We start from the raw sequence: 8,149 nt of genomic DNA on the forward strand, positions 1-8,149 counted from the left end.
AAGAAAACCAGCTGAGCAAGCAAGAAGGCAGTATACATGCATTTGTTTCTCTTTGTTCCTGACTGGGGATGTCATGTGACTAGGTTTCTGAGTTCCTCCTTTGACTTCCCCTCAATGATGGGCTCTAACCTGAACGTGTAAGTCAAATAAATACTTCCTTCCATTCTGTTGCTTTTCAGAATATTTTAATCCTAACAGTAGAAAAGAAAACAGAACGCTTTATGAATTATCGGTCAGGGAAGCCCCAGGAAACTTCTAGAACAGCGCAGGCTACTGCCATTGCTTTTGGATTCTTATCATAACTAGATATATGACTCTATTGATGAGGGCACAGCGCACTTTGGTTGCAGGACACAGAATAATAAAGCTGGCACTGACTTGAGAACTTCCTCCTTGCTGGCTAATTAGCACAGGACTGAACAATGCTGTACAAGCCCCTGGGAGAGAAGAGCTCCCAATATCAAGCAGCTGTGAGCCCTGAATGTCTGAAAGACAAGATGAGTCCATCAGTGCTACAGTAGTGTGAGGGTTATGGAATAACTAACTGCTTCTTGCTTAAACTTGAGGCCATCTCTCCAGAAATCCATGCTGATGTGGCAAACCCACTCAAAAGCTCGTGGATTGGGAAGTCATGGGCCCTAGGATGAGAGGCTACGGCTGCCCTTATGCTATGGCGTGCTCTCAGACTGCCTTAGTTTCAGTTAAGGTTGCACTCACGGATTTGTGCTGCTTCCGTCGCTGGCCAGGGAAGTGTCTTTCTGCAGTGGGCAGTAATTAATGCAGAGGCTCATAACTGGTCAAAATCCTGAGAGTAAGTGGCTGGTGAGCACTCAGCCCTAAATGGAACACCTGTATCACTCTGCACCCCCCAAAAGGCTCAAGGAATGTATCAGAGTAGAGAGCTAAAAGCATGAAGAGCCAAAGGATGGGGAGGAGGGCTGAGGGAGTGGCCGTTTCACTCATGGATTCACTGGACTTACGGTTACCTGCACAACACCTGAACAAGACTGAGCCAACAACATCAGCCAACATCCTAACACATAGCATGAAGTGGATTCATTAGAGTGCAAAGATACAAAGGGGACATGTTGGAGACATGGGGAATAAGGCAAGAAGGAGGCATTGGGCGGTTGATAGGACCAAGACGCGTTGTGTACGTGCATGCAATTGTCCAAGAATAAGTAAAATGCATTCAATTAAAATAAAGTCACTATGGAGAAATGAACTCAGTCCACTTTGGGGTCAAATTAGTCAGTTTATACGCCCTTCATGTATGACCTCTGACTTTTGCTTTCATGGCCATGTCGCTCACCCAGGGGAGGGGGGAGGGAAGAGTAATGGTGACTTCACTGTATAGGCTGCTAGTTACTGATCTGACCAAAACTCATCATACTACAAGGCTGCAAGTATGGCCGGAAATGAAGTCTATGGTATGCAGCTATATTACAAAGCTACTCAGAAAGGCAGAGGGAAACACTGCGTAGGTGAGCTGTTTAGGTACAGAGCTTTCAGGGGAAGCTGCGATTGTCTCTTTCTATTTCTGGTGGTAAAGCACATCAGCAAATCTTCATCATTTTGCGTGCAGCATTCGGGAGCATCAAGAGTCACCTGAGCGTGCAGCTGGCCTGAAGAGGAGTCCTGATGGCCTTGATTGAAGGGCGAAGACCTACGTTGGCTGTGGGTGGCTCCTTCTGCTAGCAGTCCAGACGAAGAAGGTGAGGCAGAGGGAAGATCACTCACTTCTGTAGCCTGAGTTAACTCTCCCTGCTGCTGCTGCTGCTGCTGCTCCTGCTGCTGGGGCTGCTGCTGCTCCTGCTGCTGCTGCTGCTGCTGTTTGCCCTGTTGCTGTCAGAACCAGCATTTCCAAGTTTTTGTTGTAGTCTAGGGACCAGTGGCTCTCCAGGAACCTTCCGGGACTCTGGCATCAGACTGGAACTGCTGAGCCACCTAGTCCACATGTGGATTGAACAGTTGCCAGCTGTCGCCTCCTGCCAGTGAGAGTCAAGTGGCTCCAGATGTCTTAGCTTTCAGGTGTGATTATGCCATTGTCACTAATTCCAAGGTGACATGAATTCAGGGAGAAATCTGAAAAGGACAGAGAGCATTTATGTATTCAGATCACAAATACTTGTAGTGGGAAGTGAAACAGAACAAATAGGAAATGGTTTTTCTTGGACTATAACCGTAAGCTTTCCAATTTGACTATAAAAATCTAATAATACAGCTGACATAATAGTTACATTTATTGAATATAATTTCAGATTTAGTCTTGTTTCCAAAGCTTATTCTATAAGAGTAACTAGTTTCTATGGCTGCTACAGCAAGTGATCACAAACTCGACAACTTAAAAGAGTAGGCATTTATTTTTTCACAGTTTCAGAACTGGCAGTCCAATTTCAAGGTATTGGCAGGGCTGGCCGCTTTCGAGGCTCTGAAGGAGAGGCCCCTTCTCTGGCCACGCTGGGTGTTCTTAGCTTGTGGTTGCACCACTCAGTTTCTGCTTTTGTCTTGGCATGGCCCTCTATGTGTCTTAATGCCACAAAGTCTCTTTTCTTTTAAAGCACCAGTCATTTGCTTTGGGGTTCATCATAAGTCCTGGCTAATTTTACCCTGAAAATCTTTTACTTAATTACAGATGCAAAGAGTCTGTTTTAAGTAAAGTTACAATCACAGGTATGAGGAGCTAGGGCTTGAACACATCTGTATGTGTGACGCAATTTAACCACACAATGCCATTTTGCTCACATCATCTCTTAGTGCTGATGCTAAGCCTTTGACATTGCGTGAGGCTTTCCCTCAGCACCCCTCAAGCCATAGAAGGAAGATATTAGAGCCACCTTTTGAGAATGCTTTGGACAGCAGCCTCCTGTGCTACTGTTGATCTGTAGGAGCTGGCACCCTGGCACAGGTGCTTTTAGCCCTGCAAGGGACGGCCCACGCTGCAGGGAACCATATCTACGTCCTTCTAGACTGTCAGCAGAGGCTGCGTTTTGCCAGAAGGAGGGAGAGTTGGAGACCCTGAGGCCCCTTTCAGGGAAGATATCTTTCTTTTTGTCATGATTTAGTTTGGAAATATCAGCAGGCAGCAGGTTATGAAAGAAATCCTTATAGAGAGAATAGATTCTGGTTTTGATCCCAAAGTTGACTTTTCAATGTGTGTATATGTACCATGTGTGTGTGTGCAGTGTCCATAGAGGTCCCAAAAAGGACACTAGATCCCCTGGAACTGGAATTACAGATGGTTGTGAGCTATTCTGTGTGTGGTGGGAACTGAACTCAATGTCCTCTGCAAGAGTAGCAAGTGCCTCAAACCACTGAGCCATCTCTCCACCCGCTTCAGAGAGTTTTCCAGAGCTCAATACCTGATGCCGAAACATAACGTTCTTGGTCTGTGAGCGATGAGGTGCCATCAACACACTGGGGCAGTTCCATTTGGTGTTTCACATGGGAGGAATTGGAGAGAGCAGATGAGGTCCGAAGCCACAGTGAGGAAACCCATGCTACAAGCCAGGCAAAAGGACGACTCCCAGTATAGGGCTTGGTGGTGTTGGGTGTGAAGGGGGGGCAGCTGCTGCAGAAGGTAAGTTTAGGGGACCAAAAGTGCATGGGGCAGAGTGACAGTGAGTGTAGGTGTGCATTACAGAGCGGTGAACGGCGAACGGTGAGCAACGGGCGCTGACCACACAGGAGACCTATGCTGATTGAGTTGTCTTCATTTTCCTCTTGGCTCGGCTTCATCTGTTCCCCACTTACTTTCACTTCACGCGGCCTCTTTAGCCTGTTACTGTCCCGCCTTGCACTAATCACAAGTGGCTGCTCTTGCCCAAATGTGACATATTCAATTTAGGATCCTGCCCGTTAGTCTCCTGCTGGATCATCGCCGATGCCTCTTTTCCCCTTTGCTTTTTAATGTGTGTCATTTTCCAGTGAGCTGCTCAAGCTGCAGACACCCATGGAAGTCTCCGGGCTCTAAAAGGACTCGTGTTTAATATGAAGCTTGCCCAGTTGAAATTGTGTCTTGCATGCCCTTAATTGGTTGCCAAACTGTGTTAATGTGGTAGCCAAGGAAAACGTTTCAGGATTGCCAGTGTGCTTTGTGGTCTGAACAGAACGGGTCGCTAAGGCTGAGTCCGAGGTGCTGCCTTGTGTCTGTCAGGTCAGAAGTGAGCCAGACACTCAGGGAGATTTTGATTTTTTTCAAAAGTAGACACAGTGGTAATCAGCCGAGGCTTGGGGCTTTACTGAGCTACTGCAATGTGTTCTGTGTTCTGACTATTCTGTGAGCATGGATATTCTAGAAGGGCCCTTCCAAATGTGGATAGAGGGGTGGCTTGATGACAGCCTTCTATTTGAGTGAGCTCAGGTGGCCTGTGTCACAGAGTAGGTTCCTCTGCTTTAGGAACAGGGCCGATCTTTAGCACTACCACCCCCCCCCCCAACACAGAGGCCACAGAGGATGGTGGCCTCAGATTGCCCTAAGGGAGACTTTGCCCAAGGAGTGATTTGTCAGGCTGGAGGAATTCATAAATTGTGACATGTACAGTGGAGACACAGGAAGACAAAACAGCACTGTCTAACACTCATACATAATATGCTCCCGTTCGCATGTCATCATCAAGACAACAGAACTACAGATGCAAAGGAGAGATCAGTAGTTCCCATGGCAGCTGAAGTCAGGACAGGGTGACTGTGAAGAGGGGCCACACACAGGAGCTCACTTAGTGGGTCAGAACACTGTTGTATTTGGCTTGTGCAAAGTTATGCTTCAATCAAATTGACTGGAACCACACACTTGTGCACAAACACACACACACACACACACACACACACACACGCACACACATGCACACACATATGTATAAAGGCCAACGAAGAACAAATAAAAGTAGCAGTCTGGTTAACAATACCAGCACGCTATCAACGTACTGCTTTCCCATAATACTATACTACAATTATGTAAGGTGTTACTATGGAGAGAAGCTGCCTGCATGGTATAAGAAGCTCTAAGTACCACTTTTTAAAAATCTTAGGATATGTAATCAATTCAAAATAAAAAGCTAAAACTAAACCACACATTCATAGCACACACTAGAACTTAGCTAATCTATATATTCAGCAACAGTTCCATTTTCATCCAAAGGTGATGACGGTTCTTCCTAACGTTTGTGGTTTTCTTCTGCATTGCTAAACGTTATCTTTCCATGCATCAGAGTCAAGGTCAGAGGTCAAGGGAGAGGAAAGGGACAAAGCAATGCAGCTGCTGTCTGTGCAGCGGTGCTCCAGGACAGCCTATAGTGTCAGAGTGCAAGCTGCCCGTCACTCCGCTTACAGTTTGTGGAGGGCTGCCTGCCACATTCACAGACCAGGCCCGTGAGCAGAGGGAACATAATATATGTTACTGTTTGAAATTGATCTCCGCCCCCCATCCCTCCCCCCACACACAGTAGAATGAGCTCACAACCTACCCAAGTTATAGGGTAAATCCATAGCTTTGTTGGGGGTGTGGTTCCTTGATAACTGTGCTAGCTTGCTCTTTTCTCCTCTCCTTTCTTTTCCAATTTGACACAAGCTAGAATCATCGAGAAAGAGGGAGCCTCACCTGAGAAAGCGCTTCATCAGATTGGTCCATGGGCAAGCCTTGGGGGACATTTTCTTGATTCATGATTTTTCTAAGAGGGACCAGCTCACTGTACTGTGCCAGCCTTGGGCAGGTGGCCCACGGCTCTATAAGGAAACAGACAGACTGCCTGCCCCTAAAAGCATTGCAGGTGTGGCTGTTGTGTCACATGTACGTCACTAGGTGGCAGAGAGGAGCGAGGCTGTGTCTACCCTTAGTGTTCTGACCTATGCCTGAAGAAAAGCAAGCTTGAGATGACCACCAATCAACTGCTGGACAGGCCCAGGCAGGCTCCCAGGACGAGGAGCAAGCCAGAGACTAGAAGAACCTTGTCTGAGACCTCAGGCTCCTGGCAGGTGTGAGCCCAATAGATGACTCTTGCATGGGGGCTGCTCAGGAGGGCCCTGGTGAGCAATGAGCTTGAGATGACCACCAGACCACCTAGTACCATGAGACCAGAGAGGGAGCTAGCCTGAGATGACTATCAACCTTGTGCTGTGCAGGAATGGGTGGTGGTGGCAGGCCATGCTTGAGATGACCCCTGCCTGGTGCTATCATGTATAAACAGGGCAGAGTACTCCTAAGGCAGCTCCTGAGATGACCCCAGACACTCAGAGATCCTGGGTGCCACAAAGAGGATTAAGTTAGCGGCGGAGATATGGAAGAGAAATAGAGGGATGTGGGAGCAGTCAAGAGAACAGAACTGGCAGCTTGAGGATAGCGAGCCACAGCCTGATGGTGAATAGCCAATGATGTCTCATGGGACCATGGTGGGATCTTGACCCGTGCTGCTACTGGGGGCACGTCCATGCCCTGTAGCACCAGGGGTCTATTACCATCAAGGGCCAGACAGATGTTTCTGGTCTGGGATGCCAACTGGGTGTATGTATGTTGATACAGAGCTGGCCCCATCCCTCACCTGGGCATCATGGGAGATCTGGCCCTAGGGGCATAAGAGCTGGAGAGTCAACACCACCTCTAGCCAGCTGCAGTACTCAAGAGAGTTGTAGGTGAACTGGCCATGGGATTATGAATGTGGGAGAGCTACCATGTGGCCCGGACAAGGAAGAGATACCCTTCCCCATAACTTCCTGTGGCAGGTGGGAGACCTGGCCCTGGGGTCATGAGAGGCCTCCTCGTCTACCTAGGAGAGCACCTCACCTGGGCAGACTAGTAGAGCTAGCCCTGGATATACGGGCTTTGCAGGTGAGCTGACGCTGAGGGTGTGAGCATGGGAGAGCAGGCCCTGTCTCCGGTTTGATGTGCTGTGGCTCAGATGAGGGAGAGATGCCCTCCTCGCCTCCCTCATCCTTTGTCACATGTGGCAGGTGGGAGAGCTGGCCCCTGGGTCTTGAGAGTGGGAGACCTCGCCATGTCCCTCACCAGCTGCAACACTGAGGAGAGCCTAACCTGCAGCAGGGTAGAGCTGACCCTGGCTGCAAGGACTGAGGGTAAGCCAGCCCGAGGGCATGAGATTGAGAGAGCTGGAGGGCTGACCAGCTCACAAACCTCTCAGGCCCACATCTGGGGCTTTGAGTTGACCTACCCTAACATCTACCCCAGTCAATGAGTGGCTGGAGAGCATGAAGGGGCTGGTCCTACCACTAATGCTACAGAATCTCCATGACATAGGGCAACAACAAGATATTCAAGAGGAGTCCCAGTGAGGACCCAGTATTGATAGTGTAGCAGAAGCCAGAGGCCTCAAGGCAGACCAACGATTCATTGTAATAACCATTTACAAGCAAAGAAGAGTGGACAAAAGGGTATACTACGGCTCATACTGTGATACACTACAATTTCCACAATGAGATTTTTTTGGGGGGAGGGAAGAGGGTTACCAGGGTGGAGGGGGTATAGGGAGATAAATAGGATTGGGGTGAAATTTACAAAGAAATAATGAAAGCTAAAAAGAAAAGAAAGCAAACTGAGTAAGCCATGATAAGCAAGCCAGTAAGCAGCACTCCCCCATGGTCTCTGCTTCAGTTCCTGTCTCCAGGTTCCTGTCTTGACTTTCTGCTCTGACTTCCCTGGACAATGGAGTGTAACTGTTAGCTGAAATAAACCCCTTCTTTCCCAAGCTGCTTTGGTCATGGTGCTTATCACAGCCTAGAATTGGGACTTTGCTGTCCAGAGTTTGTTTCTCTGGGATAAGGGAGTGGACGTCACTGTGTGTTTGGCAAGGGCACATGAAGGTTTGTAAAGGGCAACTAGTGGTGATCTCACGTCTACACTTCTGGCAACTTTGGCCTGTTGCCATTTTTCCGTGTAGCTGTTTTGAGGCACACAGTAGCATACAGCTGTTGCTTCCCTCTGCACTCTGTGATGCCACATGGGCACCCTATTGTGTGCTTGCCTCTGCGTCTTCTCTGGTGAAATGTCTGCACATACCCTTTCTCATTTTTTAATTAAATTTTTGGGTTTTTTTTAATGATTGAATTTTAAAGTATCTTTACACATTCAAGATACAAATTCATCTTTAAGTGTGTTGTCTGAAACTTTTTTGGGAAAAAATACAGTCTGGGAGGAATC

The 8,149-nt window shown here is 48.0% G+C and overlaps 1 non-coding gene across 1 annotated transcript; it reads left to right on the forward strand.

The window, feature by feature from the left end:
• The first annotated feature begins 5,746 nt into the window (after positions 1–5,746).
• LOC127207806 (small nucleolar RNA SNORA17) lies at positions 5,747–5,874 on the forward strand. Its single transcript, XR_007833011.1, has one exon. It is a non-coding gene; the product is annotated as a small nucleolar RNA SNORA17 (small nucleolar RNA).
• Positions 5,875–8,149: the final 2,275 nt, after the last annotated feature.

This window comes from Acomys russatus, chromosome 2, assembly GCF_903995435.1.
Source record: "Acomys russatus chromosome 2, mAcoRus1.1, whole genome shotgun sequence".
NCBI lineage: Eukaryota > Metazoa > Chordata > Mammalia > Rodentia > Muridae > Acomys > Acomys russatus.